At 45.6% G+C, this 24,592-nt stretch overlaps 1 long non-coding RNA gene across 1 annotated transcript; it reads left to right on the top strand.

Moving 5' to 3' along the window:
* Nucleotides 1–2,206: 2,206 nt before the first annotated feature.
* LOC115296041 lies at nucleotides 2,207–22,116 on the top strand. Its single transcript, XR_003910715.1, has 2 exons — nucleotides 2,207–2,289; nucleotides 21,512–22,116. It is a non-coding gene; the product is annotated as an uncharacterized LOC115296041 (long non-coding RNA).
* The last annotated feature ends 2,476 nt before the right edge of the window (nucleotides 22,117–24,592 follow it).

The following is a 24,592-nucleotide window of genomic DNA, read 5'->3' as shown; positions in this document are numbered from 1 at the left end:
TTTAAGCAACTCCATTTGAGGTAACTTATCAATCATGGCCCCGAGGAGGCAGTGAGGGGCAAGCTGAGCACCCCCACCCCTGGTGGGATTTGTGTGACATCCCTCAGGCTCTCCTGGCTGCCCAAAGACAAAGGAAAGGAAAGAAAACAAATGGTTAAACTGATAGAGTATTTTAGTAAATTACAAGAAAAAGGCAATCTGATCACTAGCCTAATCTCCAGAAACTTTCAGACTCCATTTCCTAGAGCCCCAACCCCTCCATCGTGCTGCGGGGACCAAAGGCAAGAAGGAAATGACAAATAAAATTAAATTTCCTCCTAACCTGCAGCCCATCGACAACTACTTGAGGCCAGCAGTTTTCCCAGGAACTCCTTACTGTCTTACGCTAATGTTCTAACGTTTGCTAGAAGGAAAGACAGCCTTAGCTGACAACAGCTAAGTCTTTAGCATATGAAAATGTCTTTGGAAACTTCCTTTTGCCTTTACCTCCCCACTACTCCATAGTATATAACCAGCCACTCTTCACAACCCCAGTGCAGCTCTTCCTGCCCACGGGGCCTGCGCTTTAATAAAACCACCTTTTTGTACCAAAAACATCTTCAAGAATTCTCTCTTGCCAGTTAGCTCTGAACCCCACAAACCCCACCACCACCCCAAAACCTCATCAGCACAATTGGCCATCCTGTATTCAAGCTCCTGAAGGCCAGTGACACAGTGGGAGATTGTCCCTGGCTTCTGCTTCGCTAAGCCTTCCCACCTCAGGCACCCCTGTGTAGCTCGTGAGTTTGTCCCCAACGGCCTGGCTCAGTGCTCCCACGCACACTTTCTGTTTCCTCACACTTGGCCTCCTGGCCTCAAGACACTCATAAACCACCTCACGGAGTCCAGGTCCCCTCCCCCGGCCTTTGTCCCCAATGGTCAAATAGGAACACAGTTTCTAAACAGTTTCCTCACCTTGGAAATGAGTCTATCTGAGAAAGGTGCCTGGGTGGCTCAGTCGGTTAAGCTTCCAACTTCGACTCAGGTCATGACCTCACCATTCATGAGTTCAAACCCCGAGTTGGGCTCTGTGCTGATGACTCAGAGAGCCTGGAACTTGCTTTGGATTCTGTGTCTCCCTCTCTCTTTGCCCCTCTCCCTGCTCGGGCTCTGTCTCTCTAAAAAATTAATTAATTAATTAATTAATAGTTAAAAAATAAAGAAAGGAAGGGACTAATACTTAACTCTTTCCATATGCCAAACTCTATGCCAGCAACTTTGCAGATATGATTTCACTTAACATCATGGAAATCTTCATGAGAGAGTCCGATTTTACAGATGAGGAAACTAAGACTCACAGGTCACCCCCCTGGCCAATGACAGGGATGAGATTTGACCCAGATCCCTGACTCAGAGCCCAGAGTCTTTCCCCACAATAAAAAATATTCTGAGAAGTTGGTTAAAAGCAGGGACTGGAAACACGGAGGCTTAACGACATGTTCCAATCCTTACAAGGAGGTGTAGAAGGAAAAAGTCCATTCACCTCTAACTATGGGACCAAAGTACTCAAGAGTCACCAGAGCAGGGAGCAAAGGATAGACCACTAACAAAACCCCTTGATGGTTGAGTTATCACTTGTGGGACCGGAGTTGCTTGAATTCTTCTTGCCTCAGATCTGGATTCACTTGTAATTTGTATTTTCCCACTATTTGTCTTCCTTATTAAGCCATGGGTTCCTTAAATGTTCTTTGTGGTGCAATGCCTAGTAGTGGGTGGGTAATCCATAAATGATGATGGAATGAATGAATAAATGAGTCCTTAGCTGGTAAACAGGAGCACTGAGATTGCTAGATCAGGCAGGGACTGGGCGGACAAGGGGTCAAAGAGAAGCTAGGTTCTCCCAAGCCCCTGGAGAAATGTCAGTGGTCCTTATTAAAATTCTCTCCTAGGAGTCTTTGTACTCTTACGTGAGTTTGATGGATAGGAGTTTTTTAAAACCCATATATACTTGGTTTACAAAAATAAACACAGGTTTGGGTTTTTTTTCCTACATACTGAAGACTTATATTTTCATTTCATTTGCTTTTTGTATGGGTGATGGGAAGGGCTGTAAGCAATGGAGGTAGAGAGACAAGGTTCTGGGCTTCTCAGAAGCATCCAATCCATTGTTTACCCAAGGCCACAAAGAACCCAGAATGCTAGCATCCTCCTTCTGAGTTGTTCCCATGGAAACCATGCTGGTGCTGTGAATACAGAAGGACAACTTCTAGCAGGATCAGCTCTGGCTCCTGAGACAATGCAGTGCCTGAGGTAGGAAACTGCAGACAAGCCACGATGTGGGAAAAGCAAAAATGAGAATGTACCCCTTCCTCCTTTCTCCTCTCATCCCCCTCTTTCCCCAACACCCCAGTGGGAAATGCCAGCCCCTGCATGACACGGAGCACAGATCTCCCTGGACTGAGTGACAGGTCAGACAGACATCTACTTAGGAAGGCTGAAATGTTAATTGCACCCTGTCATGTCAGAAGAGGGAACAGACAGGGCTGAGGGGCGGAGCAGGAATCCTGCCCAGGGCAGCGTCTGATGCATTCTGCAGTATGGGAGGATGACGGTCAGCTGTAACCAGGACAAGAAAGACATGCCGCTGCTTCCCTGGACAGGGAGACAATGGCCATGCAGCCCTCTGTCCTTTAGGCAAGAGCCGCTGGAGTTGTCATCTTTGTTTCTAATGCCAGCTCCTTGTCTGTTTCCAGGCCGAGTACTAGTTGTGTGACCTTGGGAACTTGTGTGACTTCTCTGAGCCTCTGTTTTCTTGTCTGGCACATGGGGATAATAAGATCTGCTGCATAAGTTTCTTGAAACTGAAAACCGAGTTGCTGTGCAGGGGGTTCCCAGCACAGGAATGGGCAGGATCAGCATGCAGCCAATGTCCGTGCCCTCTTCCCTTTCTACCTGCAGACTGACTTCCACTCTGATGTTTCTTCCTTTGAAATGTCTCTCAGCCTGCCCCTCCTTCCCGTTCTTCTCTGTATCTGTTTCTATAGAACAGGCATTTGCCAAGGAAGTGCTCAAGTGCAAATTAAAATCTATTGAAGGAAGCAGGAGTATCTTGAGGAATATTGAGATATTCCAGCCAGACTTCCTAAAGGCCTGGAACCACGAACTTGGACCAAATGCTCCTTTGTCTTGCTGTGCCACAGCACACTTGCTTCTCTCTGCCTGTCCACTTGCCCTGCTTCTCTGTGTGCGTGGAAGAAACAGTCATGCCAGCCCTGACTCCACACGGCCTTCCAACTTGTCTGTTCGATGGGAACTAGAAGTCTCTATGCCGGCCCTCAATTCCACGAAGATCATCTCATTTACCCACATTCAGTCAGATGTCCACCTCTGGTCTGTTCAGTGTGGCCACAGACAGTGCCTAGGGTCAGACTTTCCCTTTCCTCAGGGGGAGTTCATGGAGAAGGAGCGTGAAAGGAGCATACATCCAAAGTATGCTTTCTTCTTCAAAGCCCCACCCCCACCCCTGCCTTAGTGGATCTGTTCCTAAATCTTTGGGCAGATGATTCAGTGTGAAATTCTGGTCCAGACTTGCTCCTAACACATGCCCTGTCCTGGACGAGACAAGCTGCTAAGTTCCTGGAAGGAATGAGGTCCCCATCTGTGCCCATCGTACGTCCACAATCATCCATATGCATGAGGAGGCCAAAGCCAGGAACTTCCCTCCTGCTGGTCATATGGCAGGGGCGGAAATTCCATCCTTACAAATGTGTCCAAATGTTGGCATCTGCAATACGGAGAGCTTTGCTCAAGCTCTAAGGAACTGGTGATGATGTAAAATATGTGCGAGATGCCAAGCACAGCAGTACACCGGGAGATAGAAACAGTATTTGGTTACACTGGATCCTTTCACAGGAAGTCAAAAGCCATTCTCCATAGTGGAGTTTATTAGGATTTATCTGGTTGAGAGTCCATCAGGCTTTGGGGTGGTGGTCTATGTGCATTATTATGCCAGCCTTAATGAGGGCAGCCAAGAGGCTTAGTCCTATATCTAGAATTCTAGAGAAAAATGATTCATTTACTCACTCATTCATTCAACAAGTATTTATCAAGTGTCTAGCATGAGTATGATGGTGTATTAAGTCCTAGGGATGAAATGGTGAGCAAAAGCATGCAAAATTTTTAAGCTCGTGGTGTTCACATTCTAATGGTGAAACACTTACTACACCGATCACACAAGCTTTACAAAATGGCAGCTGGGAAAGAAGTTCACAAGAGAAGGAGTCTAAGCCTTAGAGGGAGTTTCGTCCCCTCAGGGAGTCAGCTTACTAGCCAAAGGATGCTTGTTTGAGTTATGAGTACTCTGTGGTGTTCCCGGAAACTGAGGCAAGGAAGAAGGATTCTAACTGGAGTAAACTGCATGTGCAAAGGATCTGAGGTCTGAGGGACATGGAGAGGAGAGATTAAATCAGGCCAGTGAAGGTGGAGTGGGGAGTGGTTGTTGCGGAACAGGAAATATGTTAGGGTTTTACCTATTCTGGATACAGGAGGGCGACATGAAGAGATTTGCATGGTAAAGAGGTCACTCTAGCTTTAGTCCCACTTATAGTAATTCAGGTGAGAAAAAATATAGCCTGAACATGGTGGTTATTGTTTTTGGTTATGGTTGCAGTGGAGATAAGTGGATTCCAGAGATATTCTGTATGTACAATCAACAGAACCTGAAAATGAAGATGAAAGAGAGGGAGGGGAGGGTGACCCTGAGGGCTCTGGCTTACCCAAGTGGATGGCAACATGCACAGGGACAGGCCCTGCCAGATGAAGGCCAGGATTGGGTGCTGAGCATTAGAAGTTCCTTCACTTCTATCCATCTTTCCTTGTCTGACCTGGTCTACATTTCTTCCAAAGAGGGATTCACACTTCCAAAGGACTTAGAATAAAGAGGTTAATAAATCTTATCTGACTTCAAGGGACAAGAAGTCCCAGCTGTCTTCCAGTTGCACATTTTATGGAAAGGGGGTAACAGATGGCAAGTAAGCATATGAGCAGGTGCACAACATCGTATGTCAGTAGGCCACTGCAAGTTAAAGCTATGATGCACACCTTTTAGGATGGCTAACATCCAAAAATCCAACAACACCAAATGTTGACAGAGCCACAGGAATTGTCATCCATCACTGGCAGGAATGCACAATGGTTTAGCCACGTTGGAAGACAGTTTGGCATTTTCTTACAAAATCAAACCTGCTCTAACCATACCATCCAGCAATCATGCTTCTTAGTATTTATACCCAAATGCATTGAAAACACATGTCCACACAAAAACCTGCACACAGATATTTAGAGCAACTCTATTCAGAATTGGAAACTACCAAGATGTCCCCTGGTAAGGGGAGGGATAAATAAACTGTGCATCCAGACAGTGGAGAACTATTCGGTGCTAAAAAGAATGAAAAGACCTGAAGGAACCTTAAATTATTAAGTGAAAGAAGCCAATCTGTAAAGGCTACATACCATATGATTCCAACTATATGACATTCCAGAAAAGGCAAAACTGTGGAGATGGTAAAAAGATCAGGGGCAGCCAGGGTTTGGGTGGAGATAGAGAGGATGAGGGGGACAAGTAAGCGAGGCACAGGCAATGTTCAGGGCAGTGAAACTCGTCTGTATGATACCGTAATGGAGGACACATGGCATTATCCACTTTCCCAAACCTACAGAATCCTTTATACAACACACAGTAAGACCTGATGTAAACTATGGGCTTTAATTAATGTATCAATTCTGGTTCATTAATTGTAAGGGATGTATCACACTATTGCAAGGGTTAACAACTGGAGAAACTGGGTAGTATATAGGAACTTTCTGTACTATGTGCTCAATTTTTCTGTAAACTTATCACTTCTCAAACATAAAATCTATTAGTTAGAGAAAAAGAGCAAATAGACCATGGTTATCTCTGTGTGCCGAGACTGTGACATCTTTTTTTCTTTTATATTTGGCTGTAATCTTAAAACTTCAACATAGGTGAGGTTTATTGCTATGTATCTTTCAAAATTGTTACATGATTCATACATAAACATATGATTCATACATAAACACTTCTTTATTGAAAGTATTTGAAACACAGCTTAACTATTTAGGAGAAAAAGTCAATCCCACTCCATTCCAGAAAGGGGTAATAGTAAACAAATGGGTGAGAATCCTTCTGGATTCTGGAATCCTCCATCTTCTCCTGACGTACATATGCCGATATGTGATTCTATCAGAAACATATTCATCCAGAAACTTTTACAAAAAGTAAGATAAACAGATGGAGATTTTATTTGACTCATAATCCAAGAATTATGGACACGAGTAGGTCCTAGAGTTAGCTCTGTGGCTCAGTGACATTAGAAGGCAACACTGTCTTGATGATTCTCTGGAACTTTTGCTCACATTTGTGACCTCAGCTGCAAGAGGACTTTTCCCCTGCAGCTGTCCACCTGCTACATGTCTGTATTCAGGCTAGAAGAAGAGGAAAGGACTGCTGTGTCTGACCTTTTGATCAGAAAAGCAAAGCTTTTCCAGAAACCTACCAAAAGAGTTTCGTATATGTTTCATTTGCCAAATATGTCATGTGGCCACCTTTGGATGCAACAGAGGACTGAAAGGCAAGCATTCACTCTTCTAACCACCAGGGGAGTGGGCATCAAGATGGCAGTATGGCAACTGCTTTGTAATCTGCTAACTGCTAATTGCTGTATCTGACTGTCATAGACTCTAAAGTTCTTTCTTGTCCAGCAAGAAAGCTGACGCAGGATTAAAATACAAGAGATGGCTAATGTCCAGGAAAAGACAAGAGCCAGAATAAGGGTCCTTGCTCCATATTTATTAAGATCAGAAGGCTTACAAACATGGTGGGCATGCACAAAGAGACAATGAATCTGTGAACATTAACTCATGGGCATGAGGAAACCCCTTTTTGAAGAAATATGGTGTTAGGGGTTTGGGTCAATATAAACCAAAATTCTGGCAATGGGCAGATAGGCAGATGGTTGTTAAAAGGCAGTTATGAGGCACCTTGTATGTTTATTTTAGCTAGCCTTGGGGATAAGAAAGATAGGGCAAGTAACCTCAGGATTAACAAGGTACCTTCCTTTTGCTAATCAACTGCATTCAGGGCAGCTTCACTCCTGCAGTGGTCTAGTCCGATTTACCTGTTTGCCTGATTTGGTCCTTCCTTCCTGTGAAAGTAGTTTTCTGCTATAGTACTAAGTTGGGGGGCATTTTTGCTTTCAATACCGAATCTTGCTTATCTCATATACCTTTGTATTGGGGCCTTTGCCCCCCTACTCCATCCTGGGGGCCTTGGCCCCATCCTCTTTATGCTTATTTGCCTAATCTAGTTTACCCAAACTTGGGTGAGTACATCATATGGCTTTGTAATTCTTTTTGCCTTGTTAACCCATCAGTGCAGTCTCAGGAAATTTCTAAGCTTATTCCCCACGTCTGACGATGCAATAATTTTTTTTGCTTGTATATGGTTTTTCTCTCCTCCTCTTCTTCTATTTGTGTATTTTTCAATTAATAGTATGTCTTAAAGATTTTCTGTAAGTTGCACTTATAACACTCTTTCTAATTCTGCATGATATCCCATAGTATACACACATGATGATTTTTGTTTCTGTTGATAAACATCGAGACTGTTCTCAAATCTCCCCATTTCAAACAATGTCGCAGTGAACTCCTTGTACACATTTCTTGGGAGAACACGTGACAGGTCCATTCTAGGATAGCTACAAGGGCAATTGTCAAAGGATAAGTGATTTTTTCTTAATTTTTTTAAATGTTTTTTATTTATTTTTGAGAGACAGAGACAGTGCGAGCAGGGGAGGGTCAGAGAGAGAGGGAGACACAGAATCGGAAGCAGGCTCCAGGCTCTGAGCTAGCTGTCAGCACAGAGCCCGACGCGGGGCTCGAACCCACAAACCATGAGATCATGACCTGAGCCGAAGCCGGACGCTTAACCGACTGAGCCACCCAGGCGCCCCAGGATAAGTGATTTTAACATGTTGGTACATTCTGCTGAATTGCCCTCGAAAATGGGCCAATTTACATGCCCACCAGTCCTGTGTGTAAGCACCTGTTTCCCACATACCTACAAACATAGGAAATTCTTTTTTTTTAAGTTAATTAATTTATTTTGAAAGACAGATAGTGTGTGAGCATGGATGGGCAAAGAGAGAGGGAGAGAGAGAGAATCCCAAGCAGGCTCCACGCCATCAGTGCAAAGCCTGATGCAGGGCTTGAACTCACAAACTGTGAGATCATGACCTGAGCCAAAATCAAGAATCAGACCCTTGACTGACTGAGCCATCCAGGCACCGAGCAGTGGAAATTCTAAATTTTTTCCAAATAAGGAACAAAAATATCATACTATTTTATTCTTCTTTGTTGGATTACTGGGTGTTTCGGCTGATTCTCCAGGATGTTTATAGTAGATAATTATAGTAACTGCAAATAACAGTCTTAGGGCTTCAACATTCGAAACTTTTATTTGGATTAGCCTTTCTTTTAGATTTGAAGAGGCTTTAAAAAGCCTTTTTTTGTTGAACATTTAGTTCCCTTATGCTCTATATTTATTATTCTCCAATACGTGCATTTGAGGCTACACATTCCTTATGGCTACTGCTTTGTTTTCATCCACAAGCTTTGAAAAATAGTGATATTTCACTTCTTATATATCTTATTCATTTGTCACTTTGTTTTTTTAAGTTTTATTTATTTAAGTAATCTCAACAGCCAAAGTGGGGCTTGAACTCAAGTCCCTGAGATCAAGAGTCGCATGTTCCTCTGACTGAGCCAGCCAGAGCCCCTCATTTGTTATTTTATATATTTATTATTTTAGACTCTCCAAAATACTTTACACACTTAAAAATAAAAAACTCAAGTAAATACTTCCTTCATGAAGCTATCTGCAAAAATTTCCAGGCCCACCTCTAACTCTTCCCTGGAGATGATCACTACAAACAAGTTTTGATTCTTTCTTAAATTAGCAAATGTGTGTGTTCATGTTTTGTTTTCTTTAGCAATTGTTTTTATTTTTGTGGCCATCCAGCATTTTTGGAATTGAGATTTTTTTTGTGACTTGGTAGCTAATTAAAAAAAAATTTTTTTAATGTTTATTTATTTTGGGAAGAGAGACAGAACTTGAGTGGGGGAGGGGCAGAGACGAGACAGACTCTGAAACAGGCTCCAGGCTCTGAGCTGTCAGCACCGCGGAGCCCAACACAGGGCTCAAACTCGGGAACAGAGAGATCATGACCTGAGCCAAAGTCAGACTGACTTAGCTCAACTGACTGAGCCACTGAGGTGCCCCAGTGAATTGGTAGCTCATTTTTATTCATGTACCTTAAGTGTGTAAAAATTACGTAGTCTCTCTTCATCGAATATAAAATTCTACATATAGTTATTTGTAAAATGTGTTCATTTACTCAATCCCTCTGTATCCTCAATTTTTACTTACCTTATTTGTCAATATATGAGAGAGGCGTGTTTTCAGTCTCCCACTATGATTATTAATTCATTTATTTCTCCTTATACTTCGGCCAGTTTACACTTACTATGTTTTAAAGTTGGATTATTGGGTGCTAAAGGATTTATAACTATTATAAGTCCTTAATGAAGCATAACTTTTATAAATTCAAAATAAAACTTCTCTCATAATAATTTTCACTTTGAATTCTATATTTGTCTGATACATTCTTTTCATTAACATTAGCTTAAAACATCTTTCTTCAGGTTTTGTGTTCAACTGTCCTAAAGATATTTTATTTTAAGAAGTTCTCCTTTAAAGTGTATATTCCTGGATTTGAGGGGTTTTTTTCTTAACCCAGTCTGAAACACTTTTTTAGAATTTTTTAACCCACTTTAATTTGTTGTGATTACTGATGTACTTGAATTTATTCCTGATTATCTTTTATGTTTTATACTTGCCATACTTTCTCATTCTTTATTCTATTTCTTTTCTGGCATTTATTAGACTGGGAATCTACATGACAGTTCTATTTTTTGACAATATCTTTTAACTTAAAACTAATTTTTTTCTATCAAAATCTAGTGCTAATGAGAAATGCATCATTTTCCTAAATGCTCTTGATACAGATGGAGGGGAACTTGTGTGTTTGGACTTGGAGGCCCTCCTTAAAGACATATTTTTTGTGATTTCATGGGATTTGGGATAAGAGAAGAAATCGGTTCATATATCATTTTTATCCAATCTCTATTCTTCTATTATAAGGGGAAAGCAATTGAAAAAGCATATTTCAAAACAAAGAGACAGGAAGAGAGAGAGAGAGAGAGAGTTGAGAATGATACTTGAGGAAAAGGGATGATTTGGTGATGGAAACATTTTAGGCATCAGAGTGAGTTTATTTGGGGATCTGGAGCCTTTCTAGGCCAACTCCAATTACACCGTGAAGGTAAATTTCTCTTCCAAGTCTAAGTTCAGCTCTGCTTGTTGTGTCTAGTTTGGCATTGGCTAGAGAGAAACAAATGCAGATGTGAGAAGCCAGATGACAAGCCTACTCTTTGGCTCAAGAGTCAAGGCCAGGGACAAGGAGCCAAGTCTTATTTAGAGTGTCACCAGGAATTACCAGTATTTGAGCCAAAGAAAGGCTGTAAGTTGTTATAAGTTGTACCTGGGATTGTTTTCTTCAGGTGTAGGGATCTGAAGAAGGAAGAAATTTTTCACACTCACACACACCTAAAACTAGGGGACATGTGTCCCCATGCAGGGACACATGGGGAAGCACCAGGTGGCTCAGGAGACAGAGGAAGGGGGGAGGACACATGAGCAAGAGCCTTTACTGTGGCTTTTGCTGGAAGAGCAAAGCATGGACGCAGGTTTAAGGTTGCTAGACTGAATAACTTGGGTGGCTCTGGGTCATAGGAACTGTCCCTAGTTGTCTGGTACCTGACCCTGGGGTGAGTAGGTCAGGTAGCTAGTGACCCAGAAGGTGAGAGCCTGATTAAGGCAATGGTTGGGGTGTGGACTCACTGGGTAGGTTGGATTGCGCATGAAAACCCTCTTGCAGGCAGGTCTCCGCTATGTCTAGAAACTGACCAGCCCTGGGAGGAGCAGTCCCTCCAGTATCCGCAAGACCCCAGATACCAAAGCGTCAGAAAATAAAAAGGTGTGATTAATCCGAAAGTCTCAGGTCAGAGTGGGAATTGAGCGTCAGGAATCAGCAAACCAACAACAGAGTCAAAGAAAGTGCCGGCAGACTGGACGATAAGAAATGGAGTGGAGACCTACTATGCGACAAAGAGGACCTGGGGGGATACTTCCAAAGGCTGCCCACACATGTAGCCTCTGCCTAAAGGCAATGCCCGATGTTGCTCAGAAACCCAGCTGGACCATCTTGTCTCTCAGCTTCCCTCAGCTCGTGTAGCACAAAAATAAGGGTGAGGGGGCTGCCCAGAGGATTTTAAAGATTAGTGAATTTCCCTTTTAAAAAACTTTACAAAGATATAAAACTTACATCACGTTTCGCTGCTACATTGAACAATTACTGTCCATTCCAATGAATAAAATAATGATCATCTGCACTATTCCAGAAAAACCCAGACCTAACTTAGTCTGCTCCTCTGGGGACAGGAGGTCTGGTTTCTGTTAGGTGAGGGGCAGAACCAGTCCCCACCCCGGCTCCGAGGGAAGCTGCCAGGCCTACAGATGGGCACACACACAAGACGTTCATGCGCAAATGCACCGCCACGGACCAGCTTGTATTCCCTGGAATCTCCAGCTCAGCCAGATCCAGCTGAGATGTTGAACAGATCCCATCAGTGACAGGAAGCCCGGCCAGCCCAGAGCCAACACGTCTGGTCTAATGAAAAGGCCTTTGGCTGGTCACACTGGAGGCAACAAGTACAATCCTCTGAGATGCGCAAGCACCCCCTTCACCGCTTCCTCTGCAGTCTTGGCAGCCGCTCTTGACCAGCACAAAGAAATGCTGAAGCAGTAGTGACCCGGGTTTACAATTCATAGAAGGCAGGAGAAAGAGGAGCCCTGTCGCTTCCTTTTTGGTCTGCCATCAAGGAGCGAGGCAACAGAGCCTTGCCTACCGATTCTCGCCCGTTTTTATAACCATCCAACATTTGTGCGGCCCTCCCAGCAGGGCGCTGCCCGTGGGACCCGCAAAGAAGGGAATCCAGGCTCTGCCCTTCGCAAGCTCAGGGACCGGAAAGGGGATGAGGTCAGCACACAAGACCCAGACAGACCGGGAAAGAGAGTTCAGAAAGGGCCTCACGGGGAAGCCAGGGGTGCCCGCCCCCAAACCAGCAACCTCCTCCTGCTGGTGGGATCAGACGGCGCTGGGAGCTGGGAGCCGGAGCAAGTCCATCGTCTCCCAGGGAATTCAGTCTAGTGCTGGGAGCAAAGGGAGGAATGCAAACACCTCTACGGGAGAGCTGTGTGGCCAGCGGGAGGAACCACAGAAATAGCGCAGAGGAGCGCTTGAACTGGGTGGTTTAGGCACAGGATTTCACCAGAGCGGGGAGTAGTGAGAGTCAATGTTCTAGCCCGAGGGAGCGGGGCTGGGGACACAGACAGGCCTGGAGGTTTAGGGCACGCCCAGGCTAGGGAAGTGAGACCACGGACATGGTAGCGCCCTCAAAGGCCGGTGTGCAGAAGACAGACTTAGCCCACTAATCTAGCAGTCATTTAAACGTTGTGGTGAAAAGCACATAATGTGAAATTTACCATCTGAACCGTTTTTAAGTGGACCGTTCAGGAGTTGGGAAATAGAGCTCCAGAACCCTTTCATCATGCAAATGTGAAACTCTGTGCCCAGGAAACAGGGAACCTTCTTTCCTCCCTCCCGGAGTGCGAAGGAACTCCCATTCTACCATCTGTCTCTATAAATTTGACTGTTCTAGGTACCTCATTTAAGTGGAATCAGACGGTATTTGTTTTTATTTGGTGGGGAGGAGCTGCCTTACTTCACTTAACAAGGTATCTCTTTTTTAATGTTTATGTATTTACTTTTGAGAGAGAGTGAGAGAAAGCATGAGTGGGAAAGGGGCAGAAAGAGAGGGAGACACAGAATTCAAAGCAGGCTCCAGGCTCTGAGCTGTCAGCACAGAGCCCGATGCAAGGCTTCAACTCACAAACCTTGAGATCATCACCTGAGCCAAAGTCCGACGTTTACCCCAGCAAGCCACCCAGGCGCCCCAACGTAACATCTTTAAGATTCATCCATGTTGTAACATGTGACAGGACTCCTTCCTTCTCAAGGCTGAATAATATCCCATTACAGGCATATATTACACCACCTTTTGTTTATCTATTCATCTGTTGATAAACTCTTGTGTTACCTCCACCTCTTGAGTATTATGAATAGTACCGCTATGAACATGAGTGTGCAAATATCTCTTTGAGTCCCTGCCTTCAATTCTTTTGGGTAAATACCCAGAAGCAGGATTGCTGCATCATATGGTAGGTAATTCCATTTTTAATTTTTTGAGGAACCACCAGACTGTTTTCTATAGTGGCTGCACCATTTTAAATTTCCACCAACAGGGCATGAGGATTCTGATTTCTCCACAACCTCACCAGCATTTGTTATTTTCTGTGTGTCTTTTTTTCTTTTTAGTTTTTTTTTTGTTGTTGTTGTTGTTTGTTTATTTGGAGAAAGAGTGAGAGTGCAATCAGGGTAGGGGCAGAGAGAGAGGGGAGAGAGAGAATCTCAAGCAGGCTCTGTACTGTCAGCACAGAGCCTGACACAGGACTTGAACTCAGAAACCGTGAGATCATGACCTGAGCCAAAATGACCCAGGTTCCCCTCTGTGTTTTTGATAGTAGGCATATCCTTGTGTGTCTGAGCATCATTAGTCATCTCTGAGTAGGGCCATGATGGAATCAGAGCTGCGCGTTGAAAGTTCTCTCTGGCAGCAGAAAAGGTAAGAGGCAGAGGAGGTCAAACCTTTGGCAGTGGTCAGACTGGAGGGAGGGACTCCTGAGAAGGAGGGCGGCAGTGGAAACCAGGGCCAGGAGAGAAAAGAAGTAGCGAGGCTCAAGACTCAAGACTCGGGGCAGGAGCCGGGGCACCAGAGAGAGGGAGGAGCTAGACATGACTTGATTTGCTGGCACAAAAGACTGAGAAAATAGCAATGCAATGAGAAACATAGGAAGCTGAGAGTGGGTGCTGCTTGCGCAGAGGTGCTGGGATGTGACAGGCGCCCGCAGGGGAAGGTTAGCTGTCGGTGCAGGACTGGTGTCCTGGAGAGAGGCCAGGACTAGACCCAATCATGGCATTCATTTGCACCGCGCTTTTATTTACATGAGCCCCTCACTGCTCATGACACCTGGTGAGGTCAGCCCAAGCAGGTGTCATTTCCACCAGGTGAGCAATGAGAAGACAGGAAGTACAAAGGACAAGCCAAAGCCACATTGCACGTCACACAGCATCAGAGCCTGGGTAAGCTCCTGAGCCTGCCTCTGGTCCAGTGCTCTCTTCTTTTCTTGAGATACATCTTGCCTAGGAGCACACAGCAGGTCCCATCAGTGGAAGACATGGTCATTCATTTGACAAAGTTTTGGGTGCCAGGCAGTGTTTGAGGTGCTGGAGGTTCACTAGCTAATAAAACCGATGGAACAGACATGATCCTGCCATCAGGGAGCCTGTATTCTTGTAGATGGTGGAACAAACCAGCTGGCCTTTTGGTGTTTTCTAGAAGCCCAGAGAATTCCCCAGGAGAAGTGTCCCAAGGCAAATCTGTGTCTTGATGAAAGGTGCTCTCCTACACATATCTTTCTAACTGGAATTGGACACACTTGCAGTCTTAATGGACCATATTCCGGATAACAGCAAAGGGGAGCATTGCCTAGAATCAGTCCATGAAGTATTTAGGACAAAGAGTACTTTATAGTTGACTTCCAGGGAAAACACTTCTCTCTCCTTATTTTACTTTCCTTTTACCTGAAACTCATCAGCCACAGTCTGTCTTCTTCACTAAATACCAACAATCCACGTCTACAAAGGAGGTTTCCAGTATACCCGAGTTTATAGCAGTATTATTTACGATAACAAAAAGGTGGAAACAACCCAATGTCCATCAACGGATTGATGGATAAACAAAATGTGGTATGTATATACAATGGAATATTATTTGGCTTGGAAAAGAAAGGAAGTGTTGTTAGCTGCCACAAAATGGCCTTGAAGACACTTTGCGAAGTGAAATAAGCCAGCCACAAAAAGGCAAATCTTGCATGATTCCGTTGTGTATGTATGCATGATCCCATGTGTCTAGAGTAGTCAAATTCATAGAGACAGAAAGTAGAAAGTAGTTTCCAGGGTCTGGGGAGCGAAGGGGGTTCCTGTAAGGGGTACAGAGTTTCAGTTCAGAATGAGGAGGAATTTCTGGGGATACCAGGTGGTGGTGTCTGCACAATATTATGAATGTACATAGTGTCACAGAACCACACACTTAAAATGCCTAAAATTGTCAATTCGTGTTCTGTATTTTACTCTGCTGCCAGTAGGAAAGTCAGCAAATCACTACCCCATCTTGTCCTTGTCATCATCCTTAATAAGAGGGGCCAACTAGATGCGCCTAGGTCTGCATCTAGTGTTTCCATGGTAACCTTTGTAAGGCAGATGCCTGGTGGGCAGGATTTCACCGCCAGATCGACCAGGTTCGCCCTACGGGCCTCTCTCCCATCCGCCCTATTCTCTAAGCTGCTTCACAGAGAGCTAAAAATCAGTGTCAAATCTTGTGCCTCTCTGCATCTCACAGCATCACCGGCCACTCTGAGGCTCAGTTTGTCAAGCATTCCCTGTGTGAGTTTGTTCCTAGCCAGTCACCCATGCTCGTCTTCCCACTCCAGAAATATCTTCTCCTTCTTCTCCTGCCCCATCCCCCGACCTTGTTGATTTATTAGCCCTTCCTCCTCCTCAGAATTCTTCAGGGTTCAGACATGTCTCTTCCTCCAGGAAGCCTTCGTTCCTGACTGCCCAGGTGATGTTACATTCTGTGTTCCATGCTCCTGTCAAAGAAACCAGAGTGAGGGTGAGAAAATCAGGCAGCGGGAAGGGTTGGTTATCCCAGATGCCTTTTTTTTTTTTAAATAGAGAGAAGCCTGTGTGCATAATGAACTTTAGATTCAGAACCCATCAGACTAGAAACCCCAGATGTCCTGCTCATGAGCTGTGTGACGTTAGCAAGTTACTTAACTGCTGGAAGTCTGTTTCCTCTTTTGTAAAGCTTGGATCAAAGGTCCCAATTCTCCAGGGTCCTGAAAAGATGCCAGGAGGTAGCATATCCCAACTGTTCTTGTCTTGGGCCACTTGCTACTGGTTAAATGTCCTCACCAGACTCCCAGTCTCCTGCCTGCCCTCCACTCCTGTCCAGCTCACTTCTCAGGTTGCAACAGAGCATCTTTCTAGGCTGCACACACGATAGCCCCCTGCTTGCCTTTAGTCCTTCTCCCCTGACTTCAGGAGAAAGTCCACATCCCTAGTTGTTCCTGGCTGCTCTCTTGGGCCCCCTCTCTACTGCCCCATGCCCTGAGTTCTAGCCACACAGCGTTCCAGCCCTGGGGTCTTTCAGGCCTGTGAGTCTTCCCACACATTTCCTCCATAGGAAAGAAAGACTCTCTCCTATACCACATTTTGCGTGACAACGCTTATCCGTCCTCAGATAGCTTCTGTGAAGCCGCACCTGACCGCCACCACCTGCATGCTCAGCCCCACCTGCGTGCACAGCCACTGGGGAACGCCATGGTTTTCCTGCCCCTTACTTCCTGGATTTTTCTGGTGCATTGACTTTGTTTCGATTTCAGCTTTAACAGCTTTACTAATATGCAGTTGTCATGTAATAAGCTGACATATGTAAGTGTACAACTCAGTAAGTGTTGTCACATGTACACACCCATAAAAGAGTCACCACAATCGGGGTGTCTGGGTGGCTCAGTTGGTTAAGCCACCGGCTCTTGGTTTCAGTTCAGGTCATGGTTTTGCATTTCATGAGTTCAAGCCCCGCATCGGACCCTGTGCTGACAGTGCACAGTGCAGAGCCTGCTTGGAATACTCTTTCTCTCTCTGCCCCTCCCCTGCTTGCTCTCTGTGTCTCTCTCAAAATGAATATATAAACTTTAAAAAAAAAAAAGAATCACCACGATCAAGGTGAAGGATTTATCTATCACTGCCTAATTTCCCGGTGTCCCCTGCCATGTCTTTTTCCTGCCCTCCCTGACCACTCTTATTTGCAGGCAACCACTGATTGGCTCTCTGTCACCATATATTAGTTAACATTTTCTAGAATTTTATATAAATGTAATCATACAGTATATACACTTTTTGCCTGGCTTTTTTTTTTTTTTGCCCAACATAATTATTTTGAGATTCATGCATGCAGTAGCAATAGTTCATTGTTTTTCTTTTACTGTTGAATAGTATTCCACTGTATGCACATCAGTTTGCTTATTCATTTATTGTTTTAATTTTTTAATGTTTATTTATTTTTGAGAGAGAGAGTGAGAGAGAGCATGAGTGGGGAAGAGGCAGAAAGAGAGGGAGACACAGAATTCAAAGCACGCTCCAGGCTCTGAGCTGTCAGCACAGAGCCCAATGCAGGGCTCGAACTCAGGGACTGTGAGATCATGACCTGAGCCAAACTCAGATACTTAACTGAGTGAAGCACCCAGAAGCCTTTATTCTTTTATTGTTGATGGACATTTGTATTTTTTCCTGTTTGTATGAACATATGCTTTCATTTCTCTCGGGTGAATCTGGCTGCATCATGTAGCAATATACATCTAACTTTTTAAACAAACCGCCAAACTGTTTTCCAAAGTGGCTGTGCCATTTTACATTCTCACCAGGAGTGTATGAGAGTTCCATTTGCTCCACATCCTCACCGACCCTGGGTATGGTCAGCTTCTTTACTTTTAGCCATTTAGGTATGTAATGGTGTCTTATTATGGCTTTATGTTACATTTTTCTAATGACTAACCATGTCAAGCGTCTTTTCACATGCTTATTTGTTACCCATACATCTTGTTCAGTGAAGTGTTTGTCCAAAAAGTTTTATTGTTTTATTTTAAAAATTTATTTATTTATTTTGAGGTAGAGGGAGAAGAGGGGAGCAGGGAGGGCGAGAGGGAGGGAGAGAGAGAGAAATCTCAAGCAAGCCCCACACTGTCAGCACAGAGCCTGACGCAGGGCTCGATTCCACAAACTGAGGCCACGACCTGACCCAAAATCAAGAGCTGGATGCTCAGCTGACTGAGCCACCCAGGTGCTCCATGTTCAAAGAGAGAAAACAACTTGTAAAAGCTAAGCCTGATAGGTAAATTTTGTCGTGAACTTGATTTCTATGCTTTATCCCACTATCTACAGGTGTTATCATTATTTTGTCACACTTCAAAAAACGGTGGTGAAATATACACGACATCAGGCTTGCGTTTTCACCATGTTTACCGCACAGGTCACTGGCGCTAAGTACACCATTGTTGTCATGCAGCCATCACCCCAACCCCCCATCCATCTTCAGAGCTTTCTCTCTCACTCCAGATTGAAACTCTGTCCCCAGCAAACTCTCCTAACTGCTCCTAACTGTCCACTGCTCCCCTCTTCGCTCAGCCCCTGGCAACCTCCATCCTACTTTCTGTCTCTGAATGTGGCTACTCTAGGGCCCCTCAGATGAATCACACAATATTTGTCCTTTTGTGACCGGCTTGTATCACTTAGTACACTGTCTTCCAGGTTTGTCCACGGTGTACATGTTGTTGCGTAGGTCTTTTTAACGCTGAATCATATTCTTTTGTACGTACATGCATCCTGGTCATCCATTCATCTGTCAGCGGCCACCTGGCTTGCTTCCCCGTTTGGGACTATTGTGAACAATGTGCTTACAAATATGGGTGTACAGACATTTGAGTCCCTTATCATTTGCATTTTTATTTTTGCAACATAGTTTTAAATTAGCCACATTTTAATGGTTGTATCCCATTGCCTACAACGGAGCCTGACACACTGTAAGCATTTAATTAATCTATGTGATGGGGCACCTGGATGGCTCAGTTGGTTAGGCATCTGACTCTTGGTCTCAGCTCTGGTCTTGATCTCAGAGTTGTGTATTCAAGCTCATCTTGGGCTCTGCACTGAGTGTGAAGCCTACTTAAAAAAAAAAAAGCCTACATAGGGGAGCCTGGGTGGCTCAGCTGGTTGAGTATCCGACTTCAAATCAGGTCATAATCTCATGGTTCGTGGGTTCAAAGCCCGGGTTGAGCTCTGTGCTGACAGCTGAGAGCCTGGAGTCTGCTTCAGATTCTGTGTCTTCCTCTCTCTGTCCCTCCCTCACCTCCTGTACTCTGTCTCTCTCTCTCAAAAGTAAATAAACATTAAAAAACGTTTTTAAAGTCTATGTAATATATATATATATGTAATATATATATATATATATATACATGGAACTAACAACCAAATGAAGGGCGAATGAGTGAATGAATGAGTGATCCCCACCGCACTCACTGGACACCGAGACAGAACTACGCCGACCTGTAGGTGGCAGTCACGGTGCCTTGCCGCCAGCCTGCTGAGTCTGTTAGGAAACTTATCTCTGGCGCCCTTCCAAGTTGTGAGCAAACACTTCCCCAGACTTGGTTTGTCACCCTTGCCACCACTTCTTGCCCCACGGGAGGCCCAGCTGCCTGAAGTCTCTGGGTTAGTCACAAGCCACTAACTCAAGAGGAGGCAGAGCTGAGGTTACTCAGAAAAGGAATTCTTTCCTCTGAGACATCTGGGGAATCACTCACCACATTCCTTCCCATGACAAAATGACAACATCAATAGCTAACGTGTTTGTGGGCTTACTCCGTGGCAGGTGCTCTGTGAGCAGTATCTCATTTAATTGATACATACCCCCGAATTAGGCCCTCTAAGATTCCTCACTCTCCAAAACAAAAAACTTACCCATGGTCATCTAGCTGGGAACAGAAGTGCCTGGATCTGAATCAGGCAGAAGAAAAACAAAACAAAAAACAAAGCCATAAAAACCTACAACCAACCACTCGGGCTGAGAGCACTTTTCCATAAATTATGCTGAAGTTAACCAGGGTCCTTCTAAAATTTGTTTTTAAGTTTGAATACTATGTATTGAGTACATTTTGGCAAATGGACACACCAACGTTAAGTCACGTAATCTCACCAAAAAAGATAATCACTTAACATATTATTTTCCTCCCTACTCCTCTATTTTACCTTAGTTGATAGAATAAGTGTCTTCATTCTCTCAAGAAAGAGGCAAAGGGATGTGGGGAGGGCAGGGTGCCTGGGTGGCTTACTCAGGTAAGTGTCCGATTCTTGATCTCAACTGAGGTTTTGATCTCGGGGTCATGAGTTCAAGCCCCGTGTTGGGCTCCGCACTGGGCACGAAGCCTACTTTAAAAAAGAAAAAGAAAAAGAGGCACGGGGTGTCTCTTGGCACACGTGCCGTGCCCCCACTCCTCCTGCCTTCTCTCCTTTAGTGTGTGCCTGCCAAGTGATGCAGTAAAAACGGGAACGTTAATGTGCAGTAAGTTGTGGGGTTGACAGTGAGTGCCCACCTCTGCCAGGCATCGTGCCAAGGAAGCACCTCACATGCATTATCTTATGTGGTTCTCTGTCTTTCCCACCCACATTAGATGGGAATCATTATTACGCTCATTTTACCAATGAGCAATCTAAGACTTAACACGTGGCCCTGCCTCTTCCCTTTCCTTCCTGAATAACTCAGTCCTAACACCACTGGCTGAGGCCTAGAAAGGTATGTGTCCGCACTGGGGGTGGCAAGGGGTCTAGACTGGGATGCTGGAGCCCCCACTTCACCCCAAGCAGATAAGGAGCCTGTGTGCATGAGGGTAGAAGGGCGTCTTGTTTCAGGGGGTGACTCAGTGTGGGGTATTAGGCCCTGAACAGGGGGCCCCAGTGCGGGATGTCAGAACTCAAGCAGGTAGTGGATGGAGTCTGTGCAGGAAGTTGTGGGCAGACTGCATGAGGTATGAGATCCCAAGCAGGGTGCGGAAGGGGCTGTGGAGTGCTGGGGCCCAAGCCAGGTGAGGACAGCTTCCATACGGGGGAGGGATCCAGAGGCGGTGGGAGATTGGTTACATGAAGGGGAGGTTAAGTACTCATATTACAGATAATGCAAGCCAGATGTCTCTCTGTTGGAGAAAAAAGTCAAAGTTGTGGGGGGGGAACTAGAACGAATCCTGTGGTGCCAGATCACCACTGAGCTATTGGTGTGAGTTCACTGTTTCCAACGCTAGGAGCAGGAACAGAAATAGATACATATGTATAGATGTAAACGTAGGCACGTATCTTCAGGCATAGCCTTAGCTCTGTCCACTGAAGGGCCTGGGGGCCACAACACCCAACCGTAACAAGCATACCTACCACCCAAATCTTGGTTTCTGAATTCATTTTCTGCTAAAAAAAGAACCAGCGCTACCAGGACAAATGGCTGAGAAAGGCTATGACGTGCCTGGAATATTCACATCTTTTTCATGCAGGAAAGTGCTCAAAGATTGATGGGGACATTTCAGAAGGATGCAGTAGCCAGCTCCAAGAGGCTCCTGCTGGCCCAGGGGAGGACAATTTGAGTGTCAAAATAAAAAAACGACAGAGATGGATGACAACCTATGGAACAACACGGGAGTCCGTGATGCCACACCCATGTGCATAAATAGACAAGTGAACTGACAGTGCACGAAGAACAGGTTTCCAAGGACCTCCCCACAAACCAGGGAATGACTGCGATGGAAAAAATGACTTTACAGTGGAGGGAGCTTGGCAGACACCACCTCCTCCGTCAAATGGCAAAAACAATCATTCACATAATGGTTCCAAGTGAAATCAGGAGCAGCCTGGTAGGTCTAAATGAACACAACGCAGCCACTTCTGTGATGTGCCTGCCAGAGACTCAGACAGAGCCTGAGTCCAATCGAGAGGAAACCTTAGACAAACCCAAAGTGAGGACATTCCACAAAACAACTGACGTGTAAGTTGACGAGCAAGGTCACGCAGGTCAAGGCTGAAAAGCAAGTTCACATTGAGCCAACTGCAATGTGTGATCCTCGGTTGGATCCTTTGCTATAAAGAACATTATTGGAATGAATGATAACTCTCCAGTTATGGTGGTATTAACGTTCATGTCCTGATTTTGATGGCTGTGTCCTACACAAGCAGGAGGGCCTTATTTGTGGGAAATACATGCTAAGGCCCTGGGGCATGATATACCATCGGGCCAGCAACTTACTCTGGAGGGCTCAGCAGTGGGGAAAAGGGATTCTTTTTTGGGGTTTTACTTGCAACTTTTCTGTAGGTTTTTGACATTTTTTTTCAAATTTATTTTTGAGAGAGAGCATGAGAGGGGCAGACACAGAATTTTTGAAGCAGGATCCAGGGTCAGAGCCATTAGCACAGGGCCTGATTCAGGGCTTAAACTCAGGAACTGTGAAATCATGACCTGAGCTGAAGTCTCACACTTAACCAACTGAGCCATTCAAGCGCCCCTGACATTTGTTTTTTTAAAGATGAATTAACCCGTCCATGGTCACCTAACTAGTTAGAGGTGGGATTCTAATCCAGGTCTAGAAACCAAACTCTCCATGTCTACTTGGAGTGCTTAATTCACTCTTCTGTAGGACAGTTCATTCTGACCTGAGGAGACAGGCTGGGGGTGGGAGCCCCACGAAGCTGGCTTTTATGTCTTCTGAAATGTCCCCAGCCGTCTTTGAGCACTTCCTTATAATAACAGACTATCGTAGGCTCCTCTGGTCTTCTCCTTGCTCCACCCATTTGGCCTAGGAGCACTGTTTCCTTTTAGCAGAGGTGAACAAATATTTTGCACAAATGTTTTCAATTGGCTCCCAGCACTCTGTGATGTCGCAGTGCCCTGGGCTGCTCCAGATCTTACTCCAGGGATGAATCTACAGGGATCCAGCCCCTTGCCACATGAGGGCTAAGGCCGCAGGGGCCCAGGCCCAGAAGGCTGCACACACAGCGAAGGACTAAATGGGCTGGGGACCCTGCGGTGGCACCAAGGGGCTGCCCTCGCTCAGAAGCACCCTTTCCACTGCAGACAGGGCTTGGAATCCCACAGTGGCACCTACCCGTCTCATTTCTGATTCTCGGGGAGGTATGGCGATGAGAGATCCTGGGTTTTTTCTACCTGAAAAGTCTCAAGGCACCATTTAAACACACAGCCCTTCTGGATTTTCTATCAGAGTGAAAATTTTAACATCAACAATATCGGCTGCACCTGTGCCCCTAGTGGATGGAAAGCAGGAAGGTAAACTCAACTGCCAGAAAGAAAGTGGTCTTCCTCTGACACACAGACCACAGGATGGCACCCCACCGCGTTCACTTTTCCTCTGGGTCACGTCGGTTGGCACCAAACCTCTCCGGATGGGCGTCAATGGCCCCTTTCTCCTCTCTCCCCCTCATCTCCTGGGGAGCCTCCCCCTCTCCACCCCTGTGCGTTCCCCCACAGAATCCAGGTAGAAGCACCAGCCTCTAGCTCAGGCTGCATCAGATCCATGTGGTTTCCAGGCTGAGGTGCTGGAGGAGGGGTGGGTCTGGTGAGCGGAGAGGGCAGGAGTGCAGGGGGGTGTCGTGTAAAGGTAAATGGGTCCTCTTGGGCCATGACACAGTGACATTCCTAAAAGACACGCCTCTCTTGGGGGCACCTGGGGGGCTTAGTCGCCAACTTTTGATTTCAGCTCAGGTCTTGACCTCACCGTTCATGGGTTTGAGCCCTGCATCAAACTCTGCGCTCACTGCCCAGAGCCTATTGGAATTCTCTCTCCCTCTCTCATAACAAACATTTTAAAAACAATAATAAATAAATAAAAAACATACATCTCTGGATGAGCTAGTAAAACAGCCACAACAACCCCTCCTGTCCCACACGTCTTTTTGCAGTGTGACCTTTGCCATTCCTCTTATCAAGAGATGGAGTCCATGACCCCCCAGAGGCCCTGTGACTTCTGTGGTCAGCAGAATGCAGAAGTGACACTGAGGGCCTCCTGGGCCCTGGCAAGAAAGGCTTCTTGGAACCGTGCTGCTAAGAGCTGGCCTGGCCAACGGAAATGGTGAGGGAGGGGCTCTGTGGAGAACTGAGGGCTCCAGCTGAGAGCCGGCACCAACCGCAGCCACGCGAGTGAGGCCATTGTGGACCCTCCCATCTGGCCGCAACCTCACAAGCAACCCCAGGCCAGGTGGCAAAGCTGCCCGCCTGAGCCCCCCTGCAGGTGGCAGTTTCACACACACACAAATGGAGCGTCTGAAGTCACTAGGTTTGGTGGGTAGGAGGTGGTTATACTGGAAAAGGTGAACGGGAGAAGGATAGGAATGCCATGTACCAGTGACACCTGCTAGTATTTAGTGAGAGCCCAAGACACGTTTGGCTCGTTCCAGGTGTCGCAGGAATGCAAAGACGTGTCTGGTGGCATCTCTGCACCGGGAAACCTACACTCCGGATGAAAACTTAAAATCCATAAACATAAAACAATGGCAGGCAACCCTCGAGCACACAGAAGTGTGGGAAGGGGCTCTGAACGCCGCCTCCGTTCACAGAACGAGGCTCGAGG

The sequence above is a fragment of the Suricata suricatta genome, chromosome 1 (genome assembly GCF_006229205.1).
Source record: "Suricata suricatta isolate VVHF042 chromosome 1, meerkat_22Aug2017_6uvM2_HiC, whole genome shotgun sequence".
Classification (NCBI taxonomy): domain Eukaryota; kingdom Metazoa; phylum Chordata; class Mammalia; order Carnivora; family Herpestidae; genus Suricata; species Suricata suricatta.
Note: the sequence above shows the minus strand (reverse complement) of the source record. Positions and strands in the feature narration are given on the sequence as shown.